At 42.7% G+C, this 24,716-nt stretch overlaps 2 long non-coding RNA genes across 2 annotated transcripts; both read left to right on the top strand.

Annotated features, from left to right (window-relative positions):
• Positions 1–354: 354 nt before the first annotated feature.
• Positions 355–12,115, top strand: LOC311246334. The gene is made up of 4 exons (XR_014620797.1): positions 355–459; positions 7,043–8,045; positions 9,334–9,433; positions 11,965–12,115. It is a non-coding gene; the product is annotated as an uncharacterized lncRNA (long non-coding RNA).
• Positions 12,116–14,807: 2,692 nt separating this feature from the next.
• On the top strand, positions 14,808–24,089 carry LOC311246335. Its single transcript, XR_014620798.1, has 3 exons — positions 14,808–14,918; positions 15,272–15,513; positions 19,676–24,089. It is a non-coding gene; the product is annotated as an uncharacterized lncRNA (long non-coding RNA).
• Positions 24,090–24,716: the final 627 nt, after the last annotated feature.

The following is a 24,716-nucleotide window of genomic DNA, read 5'->3' as shown; positions in this document are numbered from 1 at the left end:
TTATCTCCTCCTCTCCTCTTGTCTCCTCTCCTCCCTCCCCTTGTCTCATCTCCTCTCCTCTTGTCTCCTCTCCTCCTATGCTCTCCTCTCCCCCTCCTCCTTCCCTCCTATGCTCTTCTCTCCTCTCCCCTCATCCCCTCTTCTCATCTCTTCTCTGCTCCTCTTCTCTCCTCTCCTCCTCCTCTACTCTCCTCTCCTCCCTTCCTACGCTCTTCTCTCTCCCCTCCTCTCCTCTCCAACCCCCCTTCTCATCTCTTCTCTGCACCTCTTCTCTCTTCGCTCCTCTCCTCTTCTCTCCTCCTCTCCTCTCTCCCAAGACAGAGTGATGCGGTGTGGGATTCATTATAAGTGAGAGAAGGAAGGAAGAAAGTGTTTCTGTGTTGATACTATGCCTGCTGGGTAGCAGTGGCCAAGATGAGTGTCGACCGACCCAAACGTAACATCATCAAGAAGAAACACGTAAGTAATGATCAATAAAATAATATTATCAGTCTATTAATGCCTCTATTACCCCACTGTCTAAAACAAGCATCAAGCAACCCAGGCTGGAAATCATGATTGTTCACAATAGGGGTGAATATCACAGCAATCATTTGAATAGGATATAATAATCAAGGTAATATATTAATATAGAGCGGTCGTCTGGTGATCGGAAGGTTCCTGGTTCGATTCCCACTCCTCCCAGGCAGCGTGTCGAAGTGTCCTTGAGCAAGACACTTAAACCCTAATTGCTCCAGATGAGCAGGCTGACACCTTGCATGGTTGCCTCCACCGTCTGATTGTGAATGTGAATGAATGGAACAAAATTGTAACACAATTTGGATAAAAGTGCTATATAAATTCACCATTTATTTATATGCATCCTAACCAAGAGACCGGCAAAGAATTCACCACTAAACAAAGTTTGCTTAATACATTTGTGACCAGTCACAGATAATAGGGTCTTGTTAAGCAAGCTTCAAATTGTTCACATTATATGAAAGTACAGGTTCTTACTTACAAAATAAGCAATCACTTGTACAAATCGGGTAGATACTTTTCAATCTATGTCTTATTAAGATGCATGCAGAACTACAAATACCCGCACTGGCCTTTGCCACCTAACCCCTCCCCCACCTAACACCTACAGTATTCCAGGTGAGAGGCATTCACTGGCAGGGGGTAGGTGCGCGAAAGTTTCCATAGCTCAGCGTATACATGTACGCTGTCTCTATGTGTTCGGGAGACTCGGGTGCATAAAAACCTGATTATAATCATGTCTCTACCACCACAACCACAGCCCGAGCTGTGAGTGAATTACGCGAAGGGGAGCATTATGGCGGAAGACTTATTTGACTAAAAAGAGTGAGACGAAAGCGGAAGTGGCAATTATTCTAAGTAAAATACCTGGAAGACTAATGAAAATAAAATACATTTCCTTTTAAACAACTTTATTCTTTCTTTGCGGCCCGGTACCAAATGATCCACTGCCTTCTCTCTATACTCCGTTATGCACAAGCTTACAGACTTGCGGAGCACGTACTGGAGTAGATTATTCAATGCGATCTTTGTGCAACGGAGAAATACAATTTAACACAAACGGTTCCAAAGATATTAATGTTTCTCTGCATATTTTCACACCGCCAACAAAGTACCGGGCCCGTTGTTTTGGAATGGATTTTGGTGCGTCTCCTCTCCACCCGGGACAGAAAGTAGCCTACTTAGCCAGTGGCCACTCGCTCCGGATGCAACTGTAGTTTTTTCACACAGAGAGGAAAATAATACTGTCGGGACAATCTAACAATAATTAACACATTTACAAGTCTTATTAAGTTTTGCAAATAAGGAGACATATAGAGAACATTTCAAAGGACTCAAAATAGCCAATATCTCCATTTCAATCTATTTCTGAATTGCGCAACATTTTGGGGTTTTCTGAGGAATCGTGAGCTCCTTAACAAGACGGGTTAGACTGTGCCGGGTCACATTTGCTTAAATGTAGGGGTTATAAATATACCTGGGAAAATAAGGCAAGGCAAGGGGTATAGAATTAAGGCTCCCAAGCGGCAGAGCTTCAGATTTGGTCAAATACATTTTGTACCCAGAAGATTTCCTAAATAAATTAATAACTTTAAGTAGCCCTGGTATTGACATCTTTGGATTGGAAATAAATATCAGAACATCATCTGCATATACAGTTATCTTATAATGCACATTATCAACTTGAAAGCCCTGTACAGCAGGCATCATCCATCATCCTAGCAAAATATGAGTTTAGAAATATCTCGGCACATCCTGGTGGAAACCGGATGAATTAGACGTGAGGAAATAATACGTCATGAAACCGCTGTAGTCCCAAGACAGAGGAAACCCAGGGCTTTCAATGGACATCGAAATTACATAAAACTACACTACCCAGCTGCTGAAAATATTCTTTGTGAAATATTCTGACATTATTTTCGTGAAGGCACATGCACACATAGAGCCCAAGGGGTGCTTGAGCACCTGCCCTTTTGAGCCTCATAAAAAAGTGCCCTTTAAAAATATATATATATTTCTACCATTGCGCATATAGATTGCCCTTCCAACTGAAAAATGTCAGGATAGAATAAAAATATTAGATAAAGAGAGAGAGATGCCCCATATTCCATTGCAGTTTGCACGGCCTCCTTAGCGTGCCTCTCCGCAGACCTATATAGTTATGCATAGCGTGGGTGGTGATGATGATGATGATAGAAACCGCTGTGGCGCATACAGTTGAATGCTGGTATTACACTCACTGAGGGACACGAAGAAGTCAAGTCCGATGGGATTTGGGAATCTCAAATACAAATCGGGATTAGAATAAAAAAGGCATTTATATTAAACAATACAGAATATACAGCACTTCTTGGGGTCTGTAGGGTAAGCACTTATTCCCTCCTCCCTGAACATTTATGGAGATGTATGGGCCTTTTAAGTCAGTGATAAAAGTGTCTTTCAAGGATAAGTGAGCTCCTGCACTGATTATTATAGTTCAATATTCAATATTTGATCACCAAAACCCCCCAAAAAGCATAAAAAGGGGGCCCCCGCCCAAAAAGGGCCCCCAAAAATCGGGCTTGCCTGCTTTGCACGCTCGGTTCAAACACACACAGGTATAGTGCCCTTTTCAACCTTTGAGCACCTGCCCCTCTAAAGTCCTGTGCACGTCCCTGTTCATGATTATATCTCAGGGGTGGAACAAACTTGAACGCTATTGCAATCAAATACAATGTAGATTGTTTCTTTACCTTTCTGTGAACGTCTAGAAAAAAACGCATCTCAATCTGATGAAAAATGGCGGAGCTATTTACATTATAAAAAAGTAACTGTACTTACAGTAGATTTCATTCACAGTCATTGCTGCCATGTAATGGGCGCCTGGTGGTACTAAATCCAGATTGAACTCTCAGAAAAACCCCTGTAAATTATCTGCCCTTTATTCATTTTCTTCATCCGTTTCTGATAAAGACTCGCTTTATTGTGTCGGAATCGGGAGACTGTCCTCTCAAAATTGAAAGTGTATCTCTGTGGCCCATTGGCTATCTGACAGTGCGTGGAAATAAAGCATAGAATCTTGAAATATCTAGATTAGTTGTTTTCTCTGGACTGCATATAATCAGCTGTATCTATCTATTTATCATATATCTATGTCTGTCACTATAGCCAATGGAAATGCTAGAAATGGTCAGGTGGACTGGGAGAACCAATGTAAAATTATTATCGTTTCTCAATAATCCAGTCTGCTCCACAGAACGGACTGGATTATTGAGAAACGATAATAATTTTACATTGGTTCTCCCAGTCCACCTGACCATTTCTAGCATTTCCATTGGCTATAGTGGGCCATCAGATAGACGCGCTGGTTGCGAATAATGTATGATAGACCGATAGAGAGAGGCGCTTGTCTCTGGTTTTATAACAGAATGGCAAAAAGACAAAGGTATAATGTTCAGTGCAAAGATTTATTATATATAATAATGGAAAGTATATAGAACATCAGCTCGTTTACAGTTTATTATGCCACCTATGCAGCTTGTTTATTTTGATCCATTTTCTGCCTCTGCCACAAATGTATGTCTTAGTTATAAGGTGGTCTGTCACAGAGTTAAAAAAAAGTTCACTATCAATTTATTAAATTAGCCATTGTTTTTGGTTTTGGCCCGCCATATAATGGCTTGGAAAAAATGTGGCCCGAGGCCAAACTTAATTGTCGACCCCTGCTAGATGGTGAAAGATGTGAACAGATGCAGCCTCGCTTTAGATGGTGTAAACGCCGTCCGCTCAAGTTTAAACTTCAGCAAGAAGTTTGCTAGGCATGATGGAGCAAATAGACGAATATGAATTAGACTGCTATGAACGCTCTGTGACCTATAGATATTGAAAACGTTACATTTGATGAGCGCTCACATTTTTGTAAACGTCAACAATGCCACTGTTGAGACCGGTTCTGCTAGTGTCCAACTGTCAAACTGACGAGAGTACAGCAAGACAACCTTGGTGGTGTATTTGAACATACTGTAACCCTGTCAACAAATGGCTGATTTTATTAACACCGGTATTAACAGTCATCCTTTAGTCTAGTAAAGGAGATTATCAAGACACTAATAAAACCAGCCTGTCTCTAACCTGTGTGTGTTAGGGGTGTGCAGAGACGTGTGTATCTGTGTATCTGTATGTGTATCTGTATCTGTATGTGTATTTGTATCTGTATGTGTATCTGTATATGTATCTGTATGGTTATCTGTATGTGTATTTGTATCTGTATGTGTATCTGTATATATGTATCTGTATGGTTATCTGTATGTTTCAAGTTTCTTTATTAGTTGTCATACAGAATACTTTGCATGAAATGTTTCTTTCTGTGTTGCTCCTGAGAGTGTGCTAGATAATAACAAGATAGTATAAAACAAGTATAATAAGTTAGTATAAAATAGAAAGTCAAGAAGTCAAGTACGTAAACGAGTGTAAACAACAAAATTGTTCAGTGTATCTATATATACAGTATGTACAGCTGGTACATGTGTATTTGTATCTGTATGTGTATCTATGTGTATCTGTATGGTTATCTGTATGTGTATTTGTATGTGTATCTGTATGTGTATTTGTATCTATGTGTATGTGTATCTGTATGTGTATCAGTATCTCAAGAATCAAGAGGTTTATTTGTCTCATACATACCAGGGCATACAGTGAAATGCGTGGTCATGCCCGCATCGATTGTGCAAAATACAATAATAAAGATAGGCATAGAAAAAATAAGAAAATAGGTAAGACACAAGATGTGCATGATAAAAAAGACATGCTAAGTTCCTGAGAAACTGGTTCCTATGCACACTACAATTTACAATTTTAACTCCGCCATTTTTATACTTAATGTATCTAAACTATACTATACAATACCTCCTTCCTTTAAAGTGACTTTTCCATTTTTAAAGTGACATTTTGTTTAAAGTGATTGTTTTAGCGGTTGCTGCATGAGTGTTGTGTGTGTGTGTGTGTGTGCTCATGTGTACTTGTGAGTGGAGAGTTCAATGTTCTGATGGCCTGAGGGAAGAAGCTGAGCCGGAGTCTCTCTGTTCTCGCAGCGTGTGTACGTAGGCGCTTGCCTGACCGCAGCAGATTGAACAGGCTGTTGTTGGGGTGGTGGGGGTCTTTCATTATTCTGCAGGCTCTGGATTTGCACCTCCTGTTATATAAATCCTGCAGGGGTGGTAGTGCAATACCCGTAGTACGCTCTGCTGAGCACACCACTCTCTGGAGTGCCTTCCTGTCCTGTGCCCTGCTGTTTCCAAACCAGGCAGTGATGCTCTCTACAGCCCCGGAATAGAAGGAGTGGAGTATCTTCCCAGATACTCTGAACTTCCTTAGCTGTCTCAGGTGATAGAGGTGCTTTTTTTTTTTTTTCTTTTTTTTTTTAAACTTTATTTTTTAGCGTTTATCGCTTTCCTGGTCAAGCATGACCGACAGTTGTAGGGTGAAACGGGAGAGAGAGCAGGGGGAGACATTCGGCAAATGACGGCGAGTCCGGGAATCGAACTCAGAGTCAACCAGATCCGTGACGCAGCACGGAGTTCCGCGACGCAGCGCGGTAACATGGTGTGCTACTGGAGCACCCCTGTTTTGCCTTTTTCACCACAGAATCTATGTGTGTTGACCATGTCAGGTCCTCTGTGATGTGGACTCCCAGGTACTTGAAACTGCTCACCCTGTCCACAATAGCCCCGTTTATCCACAGTGGCGTGTGTCCCCCCTGCTGTATTCTCCTAAAATCCACGATCAGCTCTTTGGTTTTACCAATGTTCAGGAGTAGGCTGTTCTCCCGGCACCAGCGTGCCAGTTCATCAACCTCCTCCCGATAGGCCTTCTCGTCATTGTTAGAGATCAGCCCCACCACCACTGCGTCATCCGCAAACTTCACTATGGAGTTAGAGCTGAACCTGGCCACACAGTCATGTGTGTACAGTGAATACAGCAGGGGGCTCAGAACGCAGCCCTGGGGGGACCCGATACTTTTGCTGGAGGTATGACCCCCCACCCTGACCGCCTGGGGCCTGTCACTTAGAAAGTTCAGGATCCAGGCGCTCAGGACAGAGTTCAGACGAAGATCGATCAGCTTGTCAACCAGTCTGGTGGGGACTATGGTGTTGAAAGCTGAACTATAGTCAATGAACAGCAATCTCACATAGCCCCCCTTCTGACTGTCAAGGTGAGATAGTGTGTGCAGTGGGTCCATGTTACTAGGGAGAGAGGCACAGATGTAATCCTTGACCAGCCTTTCAAAGCATTTCATGACCACTGAGGTGAGTGCCACCGGTCTGTAGTCATTAAGTCCTGCTGGAGAGGAGTTTTTTGGTACAGGGATTATAGTGGACATTTTGAAGCAGGCAGGGACCACGGACTCAGCCAGGGATAGATTGAATATGGTTTGTCTGTATCTGTATCAGTATCTGTATCTGTAACTGTATCTGTTCAACCAACAAAATTATTTGGATTTGGACTCATCCCTAGTGTGTGTGTATGTGTGTGTGTATGTTACCAGGACGACAGTGATGGGATGCCTTGGTGCGAAGAGCGGCTGGTTCGTAAAGTCCTCTTCCTCTCCCTCCGCGAGTTCAGAGACACACAACGGAACACACACACACAGCACAATACACACACACAGCGCAACACACACACACAGCGCAATACACACACACAGCGCAACACACACACACAACACACACAGCGCAACACACACACACAGCGCAACACACAAACACAACGCAACACACGCACACAACGCAACACACACACACAGCGCAGCACACGCACGTGCGCACAACGCAATACACAAACTAAGTGCTATACACACACCCAACGCAGGACACTTGGTACACACACACTGAGAAACACAAAGACACAGCACAGCACACACACACAGCGAAAGGCACATACACACGCGCTGCCAAACACACGCAATCAGAAACGAACAAATACTTTGCAAAACACACACACAACACAAAACACACACACAACACAAAACGCACACAAACCCAAAAACACACAAAATACATTACTTCCACAGGACACAGACACACTAGTGAACACACAAACACTGCAACAGACACCAGCGTTGCAAAACACACACACAACACAAAACACACACACACCTACTGTCCAGCTGAGAGTGTTGCGCTCACACACAGCACAACACACACACACAGCCGTGAACACACACACAGCACAACACGCACACACAGCCCTAAACACACACACAGCACAACACACACACACAGTACCACACGCACACACAGCCGTAAACACACACACAGCCCTAAACACACACACATTGCAAATTGCACACTTGCTGCAAAACATCCATACAACACTAAACACACACACACTCCCAATCACTACACACACACCACAGAGGACACACACACCAGCGAGGACACACACACCAGCGAGGACACACACACCAGCGAGGACACACACACACAGAGCAGCATCGTCGGTCCCGTCCAGGATTCTGCGCTCACGTGCAACAACTCCTCGTCTCAACGGTAAGAAGAGTTCATCTGATTATCATTGACCCTTTTAGCCTACAGACAAGCTGAAACTACTAGTGTCTCTCTCTGTCTCTCTCTCTATGTCTATCTTTGTCTGTCTCCCTATGTCTCTCTCTGTCTCTATGTCTGTCTCTATGTCTGTCTCTATGTCTGTCTCTATGTCTCTCTATGTCTGTCTGTCTATCTTTGTCTGTCTCTTTGTCTCTCTATTTTGGTCTCTCTATGTCTCCCTCTGTCTCTATGTCTGTCTCTATGTCTCTCTATGTCTTTCTATGTCTCCCTCTGTCTCTATGTCTGTCTCTGTCTCTCTATGTCTCCCTCTGTCTCTATGTCTCTATGTCTCTCTCTATGTCTCTCTGTCTCTCTATGTCTCCCTCTGTCTCTATGTCTCTCTCTCTGTCTCTCTATGTCTCTCTCTATGTCTCTCTGTCTCTCTATGTCTCCCTCTGTCTCTATGTCTCTCTATCTCTCTATGTCTCTCTGTCTCTCTCTCTCTCTGTCTCTCTCTGTCTCTATCTCTATGTATGTCTCTCTCTGGTGACATTCGTTTATTTACCTCTACTATCAAATCACTCCGCTACATTTCAGTAAATGTGTGTAAAGTTTTCATCTCAGTAGGCAGTGGGGAGAGATTCACCTTGAGACTCAGTTTATGTCTGCCCATGGTTACATTGACACTGACAACATGATGAACATTCAGATGTTGAGTGTTTAAAACCTTATGAATGTGGACAGTCTCTAAAACCAACCAGCAACAATGACCCTAATCTGATCTGACATCAGGGACAGTAGGACAATCTGGATAAAAAATATCATTGCTGCCAATCTATTTATAATCTGGATTAAATTACAACACTGTTGTTAATGTATTTATAATATGAATGAAAGGATAACACTGCTGTCAACCTATTTATAACCTATTTATAATCCTAATTAAAGGATAACACTGCTGTCAACCTATGTATAATCCTGATTAAAGGACAACACTGCTCTCAATCTATTTATAATCTGGATTAAATTATAACACTGCTGTCAATGTATTTATAATCTGAATGAAGGGATAACACTGCTACTGTAAATCTATTCATAATATGGATTAAAGGATAACACTGCTAAATCTATTCATAATATGGATTAAAGGATAACACTACTGTCAATCTATTTATAATATGGATTACAGGATAACACTGCTAAATCTATTTATAATCTATTTATTTATGTATGTCTCACTCTCTCTCTATGTCTCACTCTCTCTATGTCTCTCTCTATGTCTCTACATTAGGGGTGGTGCTAAATAGTGTCGGTCAGCATTTGTCTTCACGGCCACGTCCACCTTGGCGTCGCTATGGCAACTCACACCATGACAATCTGGTCAGCAAGAGGTCAGCTATGTGTCTCATTACGTTTCAGCGTGTGTGTGCGTGTGTGTGTGTGTGTGTGTGTGTGTGTGTGTGTGTGTGTGTGTGTGTGTGTGTGTGTGTGTGTGTGTGTGTGTGTGTGTGTGTGTGTGTGTGTGTGTGTGTGTGTGTGTGTGTGTGTGTGTGTGTGTGTGTGTGTGTGTGTGTGTGTGTGTGTGTGTGTGTGTGTGTGTGAGAGAAGGCACACTGTGCTGTCAGATGCCCAATCTGGCACACACACACACACACACACACACACACACACACACACACACACACACACATAAACACATGTTTCAGTAAAGCCTGCAGGACTATTAGAATAGAATAGAATATAAATACTTTATTCATCCTGAGGGAAATATGGCTTAATTAAGGACCCCTGCCATCCCAACCACAAACTGTTTCATATATTGCCACCCAAGCAAACGTGGTACCACAGCTTCAAGGCCTGAACCAGCTGACTCCAGACCAGCAGACTCAAAGAATCCAGACCAGCAGACTTCAGACCAGCTGACTCCAGACCAGCAGACTCCAGACCAGACTTTTTTTTTATCCACTTTTTCTCCCCATTTTCTATTTTTCTCCCATCCCAATTTCGTATTATCCAATTCTTCCCTCCCCTGTCTTGAACGTTGCTAGACTATGCCTCCCACTGGTCGGCTGTAGTGAGGACAGAAGCCTTGCATCACGTGTCCCCTCCGGTACACGAGGAGGCAGCCTGTCGCATCTTTTCACTGCAGCAGCTCGGACTCTCAGTGGCGAGGAGTAACGCGTGTGAGGCTCACGCTGCCCCCGCTACTTCCTGTTTCCGCCGCACCGGCGTCACCAAACCGACCTATAGGAGTCGCTGTCCACAACGTCCAATCCCCACCCACCGGCTTTCCCACCCTCTAACACTTGCCAATTGTGTTAGTATGAACGACCGGCCAGCCGGTAGCAACGCCGAGAGCTGGGCTCGAACCCAGCGTCTCCTGCGTTAGTGGCGAGCGCCTTGCCCACTGCGCCAATCAGCCGCCCGACTCCAGACCAGACTTGAACACAATACTGACTTGAACACAATACTGACTTGAACACAATACTGACTTGAACACAATACTGACTTGCACACAATACTGACTTGAACACAATACTGACTTGCACACAATACTGACTTGAACACAATACTGACTTGCACACAATACTGACTTGAACACAATACTGACTTGAACACAATACTGACTTGAACACAATACTGACTTGAACACAATACTGACTTGACCACAATACTGACTTGCACACAATACTGACTTGAACACAATACTGACTTGCACACAATACACTTATACTGTAATTGATTTTGTTATTGATATGCTGCTATTTTAAATGGTTGTGCAATCTGTTAAATTACTGGAAAATCCACATTTCTGTCAAGAATTACGTTTTTAACACTTTGAATGCCATCCACGAGTTTTCTCGTGTTTACCCCCGCGGGTTGAATGCCCACTCACGAGAATATTCATTTTTATTTTTTTATTTTTTTTATTAGCGATCTGAAATCATATTGCATCAAGCGAGTCAATCGTTGGAGATCCAGGCACCCCCGGTGCTCAGATGTGAAAAAAGCGCCCCAGATGGTAAATCTCCCTTTTGGATTGGACTCAATGAAAATGAATGGGGGAAAAAAAACCCGCACTCCACATTTTACTTCTCACTCATGTAACCGGGGTCTACCAGAGTTCACTCTGGAGCCTCCGAGCCACGGGGAATATGTGTTTTACTGTATACACGATGGATCAATCAAATGAGCGATTTTTTCGAATGGCGATCGGGAATTGGAATAAACCATTTGGATACCATCTGATCTCAGGTAAGGAATCTATGTTATCAGTATTAGGATCATCAGACTCGTTTTCACAGAGATATAAGCTTTTATGTGATTATGGTGATAGGCTGTTTGACTCTGCTCGCGGTCAGGAAATAGGAGAATCGATTTTCAACTGGCGGCACGAGCGTGCATGCGTACACATAAATTATACTATCGATCATCTAGCGTTTATTTTAAAACGATTCATAAATAGGCCGAAAAATGACAACGTTCTAGAATATTCCAGTAAAAGGCGATTATCATAGAATGTGTTGTTTTTTCCGTGAAAACAAGTGATTTTCAAAATGCTAGAAAACGGAAATGAAGCGATAAAAAAACAATCTGCCATGACAATGTTGACTGGAAAATTAGTCTTTGATAAGCGACGGGCAGATTAGACACATAGCCATAATTTAAAACATAGATTAGGCGATATTAACGTTAACATTGGAGTGGATGTGGGCATTCAAGGGGGTAAAAAGGAAAACACGGCTGGCTCCCAAAGTGTTAAAGGGAAAGAAACCTCCATCTACAAGAAATGTCCATGTATGTGTGCGCACGTGCGTACGTGTGTGTGTGTATGCGCGTGCGCACGCGCATGTGTGTGCGCACACGGGTGTGTGTGTGTGTGTGTGTGTGCATGCACGCGGGTGTGTGTGTGCGCGTGCAGGCCGAGGCTCCAGGCTCAGAGGAAGTTTGCTCAGTCTCCACCCAACACTCCAGGCCCCTCCCATTTGATGACACCATCATCATATAACCACACCTCCAACCACAGTGCGGCCACGCCCACCTGTCTGACCAGACGCACACCCAAGACTGAAGACTTCCTATCATTCCTCTGTTTAAGAGGTGACACACACACAGTCATACACACACACTCCCACACACACATTTGTTTACGTGAAATATGGGGACATTACATAGACTTACATGCATTCTGTAACTAACCTTAACCCTAACCATCACTCACTCATACACATAATCACACAAACACCGGCATCATCGCATTATCATCATCATCATCATCATCATCAGCATCATCATTATCATCATCATTATCATCATCATCTTCATCAGCGTCTTCATCATTATTATCATCATCATTATCATCAGCATTAGCATTATCATCATCATCATCATTACCATTATCATCATCATTATTGTTACAAAGGATCAGATTAAACCGAATATATATATTTATTTATTGATATATATTGCATAGTATTTGTATATCGTTTGATATCCCTTGTATATTCCTTGTACATATACACGGAATATCCCTTTAGTCCAGCCCATAATATTTCATTCTCCTATTGGACAGTGGTCCACCGGCGCCAGGGACCGGCCTCCGGAGCCAAGTTCAAAGTCACCGACACGACATGTCTGTACTTGCCCGGCCTTGCCCAGGGATACGGCGACAGAAATGAGAGTGGCACTATTTGTTCACCGTGCGTATAAATACGGAGCAGGTGAATGTAGAAGCCCCCCTTAGCCCCTTACCTCCGTACCCTTCGCATTTAGTATGTTACCGATAAGTTGAAGCCTCACCCACGATACAACGTGCGGTGAAGTATGGCCTGTTTGGCCTCAGAATAGAGCATCGAGACAGCGTGCGAATTAGTAACTGAATTGTCAGAGTTTGGCGCTATACCGTCGAGTGCGACATATTTCTATTGAGTCTTTAATAGTCTATTTGTGTATAGTGTATCGTGCGGTTAGAATTCTATAGTGGCCAGCATCTCCAACGCTTTCTCGTATTAGCTAGAGTTCTTATCCAGGCTGGGCCGACCGCATGGCGCTTTCACCCGAGGAGACCTAGGCGAGAACCGTATGGACATGTACACTGGATTAATCTACCCGACGACTACATAGCCCTTTGCGGCTGGAATATATTTGCTTTGGTCCTATGATTTATGGAGCGGATAATCGCAGACGCCTGCACGTGTTGGATTTACCCCGAGAGGAGTCAAGTCGAGTCGGCGCTCAGAGAGCCTGAGGCCGCCTAGCTTTCTTCACTGTAGAGCTACAGTCTACAAGAGAACCAAGCTGTATTCGTCTGTGGATCAAGAGACTACTGCACCGGCTTCTGTACCTGAAGTCTCCCTAGTCATCGTTGACCAGACGTCCTACTACCGACAGATCTTCTACCCCCTTGCTGGCTTACAACCAGTGGGAACCCCTTCCAGTATCTCCGCTATTACTAGTGTACCATAGATATAATTCCCTAAGATTCAGGTTGTATAATTACCTCCTGCGTAACCAGAGAATGGACATTCGTTATTGATTTGCCTACGCATACTCCTTTGCCTTACAAGTGCATTCAAAGAATAATGTAAAGTATCCTATGTACCTTTTGCTCCATTAAATACTTGATTAATACCTTTGACTGGAACCGATTTCATTGTGGGAAGTGTTCATCATATTCATATATCGTGTACTGTATGGCCAGTAATTAAAGTACATAAAGCGGTAGTGGTTTAATGATACCATACTTATCAATACAGTCAGGGAATTGTACCCCTCAGTTACAATTATCATCATCATTATCATCATCATCATTATCATCACCATCACCATAGGGCTGGGCGATATGGAAAAAAATCATATCGCGATAACGATATGATAATTTTATTTTATTTCTCGATATCGATAATTATCGAATTGTTATAAGTATAATTTTTTTTTTTTTTTTTTTTTTTAACAACATATGTATGTTTATTTTGCAGCAATTCTTTGTCATTGCCGCCATCTTTAGTGTTACATCCCCTCACACTCCAGTTCTCAGGCTGCAGCTGGTTTAAAAGCTAAAGTAAACCGGCTTCTCTGCTGGCTGTGGCTCCAGAGGAGTTGAACAGTTCTGGCTCTGCTAGTTTATTTTCGATCTTTTGGCGCTTTTTTGGTGGACAAACCACCGCACATGTGCACTGTGACTCGTGACTGGAGTCTAGTTCTGCTAGCACACATAGCCTACTGTGTACAGACGGTTTCAAAATGTATTTTAAATTAGAAAGCAAACAAAATAAATGGACAAGAGAAAAAGAAATCTGAATTTGGTCAGTATTGTCATTTGGACAAGCAAAGCCATTACTTTAAGTTGCAGGCAAGAAAGACAAGTCTGTCCACTGTCTCTGGTTTTAAAACTGCCCTGTTGCAGGTAAAAAAAAAAAAAAAAAACGATTTTTCGATTTTTTTTTTATTTCGATATTCGATATCGATTATTAAAATATATCGCGATATTTATCGTTATATCGCCCAGCCCTACATCACCATCATCATTATCATCATCTTCGTCAGCATTTTCATCATCATCATTATCATCGTTAGAGTAGCTTACAAATATGGCTCAAGATTATATAATTATATGGTGAATTCTGTCATATTAATCATCATCATTATCACCATCAGCATCATTATTAATATTACCTATACTCTGTAAATAGTTTATCAAATGAAAGGATTCTGTTCCTTCCCCAGGCTCGGTGGCGTTGCCTAGCAACATGGCTTTCCTGAGGAGTGGTCGTAAGGAGGGGCCAGCTGTCACCAAGAAATCCACTTCTTGTTTTTCCACCAATCACAGGAGAGCAGCTAAAAGGAAGAACACAAACTTAGCCAATGGATGGACAGGTACTCTGACAGCTGACTAGACTATATACTCCACTACAGACCAAGTTGAACTCACCATATCAATCAATTGATCAGTCAATCAATCAATGAGCAATCAGTTAGTCAGTCAGTCAGTCAGTAAGCCAGTCAGTCAGTCTGTCTTGTGGTGCGTTCAACTGGTACTATAGTTTACCATCAGGAAGTCGCCATGAATACAAACTGGGGGAAACTTGAACTAATAACTGAGTTTAAGAGTTGTGACACATCACCGACCTTTCATGTTTTGTGGTGCAAACATACTTTATTATAAACATGGAGCATCACAGTGGTTTCAGCTGCACGCCTCTCCTCCCTGCTGTCTGTCTGTCCTATAGTCCAGCAGAGGTCCAGATCCCGGCCTCTTGGAGGGAGAGCAGCGGTTCCTCTGTCCCGCCGACCTGGCTCTGTCGCTGGATTGGCTGTCAGAGAGCGACCCCCTCTCTCCACCACCCCCAGGGAAGAGAGGATGAGAGACAGAGAGAGGAGGGAGGAAGATGAGAGGATGAAGGATAGAGAGAAACAGGAGAGGAGGGAGGGAGGAGAGAGGAGTCTACGCCCTCGTCGGCGCCCCCTACAGGTGAGGAAATCAAATCACACCTCACGGCAGTGATCCCAGCTACTCTTAAACATGTCGCTGCTCAGCCAATCACAGGAAGCGAGAGAGAAGGCTTAATAGGGACAACTGTTCTACAATTTTACAACTCGACAATTTTGACAACTGTTTAACATAAATTAAAGTGTTGCTCGACGTTTATCATTTCTGTTTTGGAGAAGGTTTCTGCTAACAAAGCACACCAAGGTCCCGATTGTTTCTATTTATCTACTCTGCCAATGTTTCCTCTGTCTCCTCCATGTATAAACATGTTAGCTACAGATAAAACCTTTCCTCTGTCCTCCATGTATAAACATGTTAGCTACAGATAAAACCTTTCCTCTGTCCTCCATGTATAAACATGTTAGCTACAGATAAAACCTTTCCTCTGTCTCCTCCATGTATAAACACGTTAACTACAGATGAAACATTTCCTCTGTCCTCCATGTATAAACATGTTAGCTACAGATAAAACCTTTCCTCTGTCTCCTCCATGTATAAACATGTTAGCTACAGATAAAACATTTCCTCTGTCCATGTATAAATATGTTAGCTACAGATAAAACATTTCCTCTGTCTCCTCCATGTATAAACACGTTAGCTACAGATAAAACATTTCCTCTGTCCTAAATGTATAAACATGTTAGCTACAGATAAAACCATTTCTCTGTCTCCTCCATGTATAAACATGTTAGCTACAGATAAAACCTTTCCTCTGTCCTCCATGTATAAACATGTTAGCTACAGATAAAACCATTTCTCTGTCTCCTCCATGTATAAACATGTTAGCTACAGATAAAACCATTTCTCTGTCTCCTCCATGTATAAACATGTTAGCTACAGATAAAACCATTTATCTGTCTCCTCCATGTATAAACATGTTAGCTACAGATAAAACCTTTCCTCTGTCCTCCATGTATAAACATGTTAGCTACAGATAAAACATTTCCTCTGTCCTCCATGTATAAACACGTTAGCTACAGATAAAACCTTTCCTCTGTCCTTCATGTATAAACATGTTAGCTACAGATAACACCTTTCCTCTGTCCTCCATGTATAAACATGTTAGCTACAGATAACACCTTTCCTCTGTCCTCTATGTATAAACATGTTAGCTACAAATAAAACCGTTCCACTGTCCTCCATGTATAAACATGTTAGCTACAGATAAAACATTTCCTCTGTCTCCTGCATGTATAAACATGTTAGCTACAGATAACACCTTTCCTCTGTCCTCTATGTATAAACATGTTAGCTACAAATAAAACCGTTCCACTGTCCTCCATGTATAAACATGTTAGCTACAGATAAAACATTTCCTCTGTCTCCTCCATCTATAAATATGTTAACTCTTTCAGTGCCACTCACGAGATTTCTCATGTTTTTTTATAGGTGGTTGCTAGCCACTCACGAGATTTCTCGGATTTTTTTTTTTTTTTTTTTTGCGATCTGAAAAATTATTGCATCACCCGAGCCTACCCGAGTATAGCCGAGGGGCGCCGACGATCACTGTGGAAAAAAGCGCCCCCTGTCGTCTCCCAGATGACATAAGTGATTTTGGAATGGACTCAATGAAAATGAATGGGGAAAAAAATCCGGTACTCCACATTTTCCAGTTCACTGATCCAGCCGGGGTTACCAGAGTTCATTCTGGAGCCTCAGATCCCCGCGGATCATAGAGATCTACTGTGTCGCGTTGGATCCATACACGTATCGATTTTTTCGAATGGTGATCAGGAATTGGAATATACCAGTTGGATACCATCTGATGTCAGGTAAGGACTCTATGTTATCAGTGGTAGGATAATCGGAGTAAGTTTGATGAAGTTATAAGCTGTTTTGTGAAATGTCTTCTTTCGGTTTCACTGTAAAACTCCGTGAGGTAATCAACGGAGCGATTATCAGTGCGCGGCCGTAATGTGCTTGCGTGCACGTATAATATTGATCATCTAGCGTTTATTTGAAAACGATTCATAAAAAGGCAGACGAATATCAACGTTGTGGAATATTCCACTAAAAGACGATTTTCATAGAATGCTCCAGAATGAGCTGTTTTTTATATCAAAACGGGGGCTTTTCTAACTGCTCTGAAATGGAAACGACGCGATAAAAAAACAATCTGTCTTCACAGCACTGACTGGAAAATAGTCTTTGATAATGCGATGGGCAGATTAGACACATAGCCATAATTTAAAACATAGATTAGGCGATATTAACGTTAACATTGGCGCCGATGGTGGCATTCAAGCGGTAAAACGGAAAACCAGGCGTGGCACTGAAAGAGTTAATAGCTACAGATAAAACCTTTCCTCTGTCCTCCATGTATACACATGTTAGCTTCAGATAAAACCTTTCCTCTGTCCTCCATGTATAAACATGTTAGCTACAGATAAAACATTTCATCTGTCTCCTTCATGTATAAACATGTTAGCTACAGATAAAACATTTCATCTGTCTCCTTCATGTATAAACATGTTAGCTACAGATAAAACATTTCATCTGTCTCCTTCATGTATAAACATGTTGAGCGACACTTTGTTCTGTCATTTCTATCGAGCGGCACTTTGTTTTAGCATTAAGTTGTGTCAACATGGATATGCTTGTGGTTTTAGCTGTACAGTAGCTAACATTAAGTTATGTCAACATGGATATATGCTTGTTGGTTTAGCTGTAGCTAACATTAAGTTGTGCCAACATGGATATATGCTTGTGGCTTTAGCTGTAGCTAACATTAAGTTGTGTCAACATGGATATATGCTTGTGGGTTTAGCTGTAGCTAACATTAAGTTGTGTCAACATGGATATATGCTTGTGGGTTTAGCTGTAGCTAACATTAAGTTGTGTCAACATGGATATATGCTTGTGGTTTTAGCTGTAGCTAACATTAAGTTGTGTCAACATGGATATATGCTTTGGGTTTAGCTGTAGCTAACATTAAGTTATGTCAACATGGATATATGCTTGTGGTTTTAGCTGTAGCTAACATTAAGTTGTGTCAACATGGATATTATGCTTGTGGGTTTAGCTGTAACGTTAACTAACATTACGTTCTGTCAACATGGAGGGAACACAGCTAATAAGCAGCCAGCTTGGTGTGTAGTTGCCATGGATATGACATTGCATGGCACCTTCCTTTCTGTCGAACAATGGTTATAAAATGTAAATAAGCTAAACCCTAACCATACAGTGATCCGGCCAGGGGGCGCTGTAACAAGCAGTTTTAAAGTCTTTGTCAATAACTCCCGAACCACATGGCCTACAATCACAATATGTGGGTCAAGCTGAATATATGATACTTGATAGTGTTTGACATGTTTTCAGTTTTATCAAAACATATTATTTTGGGGGGGCAGGTGGCGCACGGAGATTACGTTCGTCACCAACACCGGGAGACACTAGGATTCGCCTGTTCGAATCCAGCTCCCGGCGTTGCTATCAGCTTGGCTGGCCCCTCGCACTGATACAATTGGCCGTATCAGAGGGTGGGAAAGCTGAAGGGTGGGTCCTGGGCGTTGTGGACAGCGACCCCTACAGTTCGGTCGGGGCGCCTGCTCAGCGAGGGTTGGATCTGAGGAGAGATAGTGTGGCCTCCCACACGCTACACTCTCCCCGGTGAGAACCTGCGCGGCCAGGTTGGCCTGCCCCAGGCTGCACATGCGTCGGAGGAAAGCATGTGACAGTCTCCGGTCTCCCGGACCAACAGTAGGGGAAAGTACGCAACAACCAGGAAGGGTGGGATGGGAGAGAAATCGGGAAAAAGGAGGGGAAGAAAGATAATATACAAAAAAAAAAAAAAAACATATTATTTTCACCTTCTACAAAGTTGATGAATTTTTTACCAAAATGATCACCAAATGTAGACACAATACATTTCAACTGCCTACATCGTGGTTATTCTACTAATCATTTGGCTGTAATACATGGACATGCACACAAGCACAATTTCCAAACACTTCATGGTAGAGCAACCAAATCTAAGGTACACATTTGTGAGTGACCCCAAAGTGTAGCAGGTCACATTTGGTTTGTTGCGTATTGTTTAATTTGGACCTGAACTGATTCTGCAAGCAGCTGTGAAGGTTAGAACCTGGTCTAAACATTCTCAGTTTCCTCAGCAGTTGTCATGGTTACTATGTTTGTGTTGCAGGTTGCCATGGCAACTTCTCTCTCTGGACTACCGACCTCCTGTCCCAGAAAAACCCCAACCCCAAAGCCGAGACCAACCAAACGCAGCAACCAACCAGCCAAACCCCACCCCCGTCCTGGCAATAACCATCGACCACCAAGAAAAAGCCATTCCCATAGCAACCACCTCCATCGCCATAATAACCGCCAACTTTGCCTGTCTGGTAACAAACACATACCTAGCAACCCTAGAACCTCCTCTGGTCGCCATAGCAACTCTAGAATAGTCTATAGTCGTCACAGCATCCCCAAAACCACCTCAGGGAGCATTTCCATCAAATCTCAAGCTCAAACCACATTGGCTAACAAAACACCAGCTCGAAGCCCATTGGCTAACAAAACACCAGCTCAAAGTCCATCAGCTAACAAAATGCAGGCTCCAAGCATGTTGGCTAGCAGATCAGCTATCAGGCAGCTGAATGGACAGCCAGGGGTCCTGAGGCAGTCCAGGAGGGGAAGGGGCCTCCCACCAGATGCAAGCTCCACCCCCTCTGGACAAGAGCGCTACCAAAAAAATACGAATAGTAGCTCTGCCCTTCTAGACAACTGCCACTCCCCTCTAGACAACACTAACCCCACCCCTCTAGACAACACTAACCCTACCCCTCTGGATAATACTTGCCACGCCCCTCTGCATAATACTAGCCACACCCCTCTAGACAACACAAGCTTCCCCCTTCTGCATAATACTAGCCCTGCCCCACTGGACAATACTAGCTTTATCCCTCTGGATAACACTAGGTCCACCCCTCCAGACAACACTAGCTCTGCCCCTCTAGACAACACTAGCTCTGCCCTTCTGGACAACACTAGCTCCGCCCCTCCAGACAACACTAGCACCGCCCTTCTGGACAACACTAGCTCCTCCCCTCTAGACAACACTATCTCCACTCCTCTTGATAACAGTAGCTCCGCCCCTCTGGACAACAATGTGAATGGTCACTGTGGGATGCTGCAATGTCATACCGGTGAGATGATTGATGAGGTCATACAGGACAAGCTTGGCCATGATAGTGAGGTCAGCCAGGAGAGGGGCAGCCATATTGATGAGGTCATAATATCCAGATCTGTGAGGGAGCGAAAACTCCAGAGAACTGAACCTACTGCTGGTGCTACTATTACCAGGGCAACTGTTGCTAAGACTACAGTTACCAGGGCTGCTGTTACCAGGGCAACTGTTGCTGGGACTACAGTTACCAGGGCTGCTGTTACCAGGGCAACTGTTGCTAGGACTACAGTTACCAGAGCTTCTGTTACTAGGGCAACTGTTGCTAGGACTACAGTTACCAGAGCTACTGCTACCAGGGCTGCTGCTGACTCAGCTACAGCCCAGCACACTAACCAGAGTACTACTGAGAACATGAGCCAAGCCTCCCAGGATACTGCCAAGGACACTTCCAAGGGCACTAATAAGAACACTAACCAAGCCTCCCAGGACACTGCCAAGGACACTTCCAAGGGCACTAATAAGAACACTAGCAAGGATACTACACCACCAGCCAACAGCTTCAAGGGCCCTACGAAGGACACTAGCCAGACCAAGCCTACTACCTCAACCACTAAAACCAGGAGCAGCCCGAGGACACTACTAAGGCGCTAGCAGGGCCGGCCCTGTCTGGGCCACATGGCTTTATGTCTATGTATATGTACTGTATATGTACATCTACTGCAGGGTGTAACGGTACACGTATTCCTACCAAACCCTTCGGTATAGGACTTTCGGTCCGGTGCATGTGTGAATTAATGGTCTGGTGAATTAACCATGCATGTTGGTGCTGATGACATAACTTTAGCAAAGAGACGGATGTTGGAGCAATGAAAGATCAGAGCCATGATTACACCTGTACCCTCCAAGATGGACAGCAACAGTACAATCATCTGAAAGATCAGAGCCATGATTACACCTGTACCCTCCAAGATAGACAGCAACAGTACAATCATGGGATGTTGATGGTTCTGTGGCTGTGTGTGGAGGTGGACATACTGTAGCACACTAGACGAAAACGAGGAAGCTCATATTTTCCTGATCTAAAATTGAAAGCAGGGAGGTGTTTTGTCTGTAAACCAGAGCAGCTTCATCAAATCCACCTGCCTCGATTCTTTGAGCAACACATGGATCAGTTCCCCAGTAGATCTGTCGTAGTTGATGACACTGCTGATTAATACTGTGACAGAGACACAAGACTTTGATTGTAACAGGCTAGTAGAGACCTTTCGTCCATGACTGACGACTACTGGGCAGCTTCGACTGTTAGCATAGCCATGCATCTACTGTGCTGAGTCATTTAGGCCACCTTGTGGCCACAGATGTCTGATGCACTTAGGCATAATGTGACATTTACATTTACAGTATACCTGGTCATTAAGGTGATGCTTTTATTTCTAGAAGTCCTCTAGTCTAGATAATTAAAAACATTAAATCTGAATCCCCAAAATTTCAAACGAAAGATTCAATCAGTCTCTCCTACTAATTCAGATTAGCAGCCCATTTAAACAGCCTCCCCTATTAATTCAGATGAGCAACACATTGAAACAGCCTCTCCTATTAATTCAGATTAGCAGCCCATTTAAACAGCCTCTCCTATTAATTCAGATTAGCAGCACATTTTACCTTTAGCATTCTTCTTTCTGCTGTACTGAACACTGACTTCCAAACTGAGGTACGTACCAAACCGTGAATTTTGTGTGCCGTTACACCCCTAGTGTACTGTATATTTATATATGTACATGTACTGTATATTTATATGTATATGTACATTTACTGTGTATTATATTTGTTAGGGCCTCATCTCAGTCAATTAGTCGACTTATTTGTGATTGTGGTTTTAGTCAACTAAGATGTTTTCAGTTGATTTCTAGTTTTAAAGGGGCAGGAGTGTATACTGTATACATGAGGACTGTATAGACTCAACTGCATACAAATAACGTGGAATAAGCAAGAGAAAACATGTATTTATGTGCTTTAGAGTCATTTCATCCATAAAATAAGCCAGACATCACTGGCTCTCTGAGGTCTTAGCAGGCTCTCTGACATCTTAACAGGCTCTGTGAGGTCTTAGCAGGGTCAGTTCTAAACGTCATTCCCATCCCTGATACTAATGTGATAAACAATAAATCATCATGATAAATCAGTCTGCTGTATGTACTTCAGTTCATGACACATACAACCATTTCCACCACATATCGTTCCAGTTTGTCAGCTTGATATGACATTAGCTTAGCATTGTACATGGCTAGCTTGCCAAGATGGCGCTAGTTAGCTAACTATTAACTTCTCTATCAAAACAGTCTTTTTGTATCTTTAAACACTGGAGACTTGAGTGTACGTATGACGACAGATTCACATCAGCATTTTGAAATGTAAATATGAACTTTATATTATGTTATTTGATTATGTTAGTTGTTCAACCCGAAAGTAGGATTGGAACAGCCACACCAGACAACTTGAGGAATTTGTGCCAGCCATCTCTAAAGCACGTAATACAATGGTATTTCTGTTTACCGTGTTAAAGCTTATTCCACGTTAGTTGTATGAAGTTGAGTGTACATGGTCCTTATTCCAAACAATTGAAAATATTACACATAGCCCCTTTAATGATTTAAATATTGGAATTAGTATTGGATAATAATTTATTTTTAAAGTTTCGGCCAAGCAATTTGATTGGTCAAATAGGCGTTCCAGCTGTACTAATACTTTAAATAATTCCAGGGCTAGGCATGCTTTGAAGGATAATGCCGATGTAATTACATTTAGATTTTATTGTCAACATAGTCTTTGAAAACCTACCATGCATTTCTTCTACTTACATATGTTGTGATGAACACGAGGAACTACTTTATGAAGTGACAGTGATTACTCCTCCTGAAGTAGTTCCGGTTCAGGCAGACTTGAAGCGAGATCTCGCTGTCACGTCATGAGGTCATTCCAGGACAAAGTAGAATGCCTGCGTTCATGACAGTGATGAATTATACAGTACGACTCTGTGACTTGTTTTAACATGATGAATTATACAGACCAAAACAAACAGTACTGTAACTTGTTTTAACACGATGAATTATACAGACCACAACTAACAGTACGACTCTGTGACTTGTTTTAACATGATGAATTATACTGACCACAACAAACAGTACGACTCTGTGACTTGTTTTAACATGATGAATTATACTGACCACAACTAACAGTACGACTCTGTGACTTGTTTTAACATGATGAATTATACTGACCACAACAAACAGTACGACTCTGTGACTTGTTTTAACATGATGAATTATACTGACCACAACAAACAGTATGACTCTGTGACTTGTTTTAACATGATGAATTATACTGACCACAACAAACAGTACGGCTCTGTGACTTATTTTAACTCTTAACAGGCACCCAGAAAAGTGGAAATCTTTTACTTGAACTTGAGGACTGCATACTTTCTTTGCAAAGCTTAGCTTTATACTTTATACTTATAGAACATGCATGAGCCTAGTCTCTTGTGAAAGATAACATTCTGAAGTTACTAATGCAAAAAAGGGAAATCACTTTTAGTGCTAATGAAATAGAGTAACAGGTCTGAACTTGAGTTGAACTTGAACTTGTGTACCCAAATTTTTCTGTAGTGGTTGCAAGATTCCATATTCCAATATTCCAGCATAGAGGTATACATTGGAAAACACTGCGGTGCCATAGCCTGAAGTCTTATGTAGTACAGGTCCAAATTTGATAAAAATCCATTCAGAAATGGGTCTTTGAGAAGAAGCTCTCCAAAATCCATTTCCTCATCCACCGCAGTTTGTCCTGAAGTCTGATTGACTTCTGGTTTTCGCTCATCAACTTTCACCTAGATCCCTTATTCGCAACCCCCCACCTGCGGTATCGTTGGAAAGGTACACTCATTGGCTACAACGCTGAACAATCATTTTCGCGATCAGCGGATGATTGGCAGTTCTGGAGCGTCTCGAGTCCGGGGTGCGTGCAGCGCGTAAAAAGACACTTGCCTGACATATCG

This window comes from Notolepis coatsorum (genome assembly GCF_963971535.1).
Source record: "Notolepis coatsorum genome assembly, chromosome: 19".
Classification (NCBI taxonomy): Eukaryota; Metazoa; Chordata; class Actinopteri; order Aulopiformes; family Paralepididae; genus Notolepis; species Notolepis coatsorum.
This window is presented reverse-complemented; position numbering and strand designations above follow the sequence as displayed.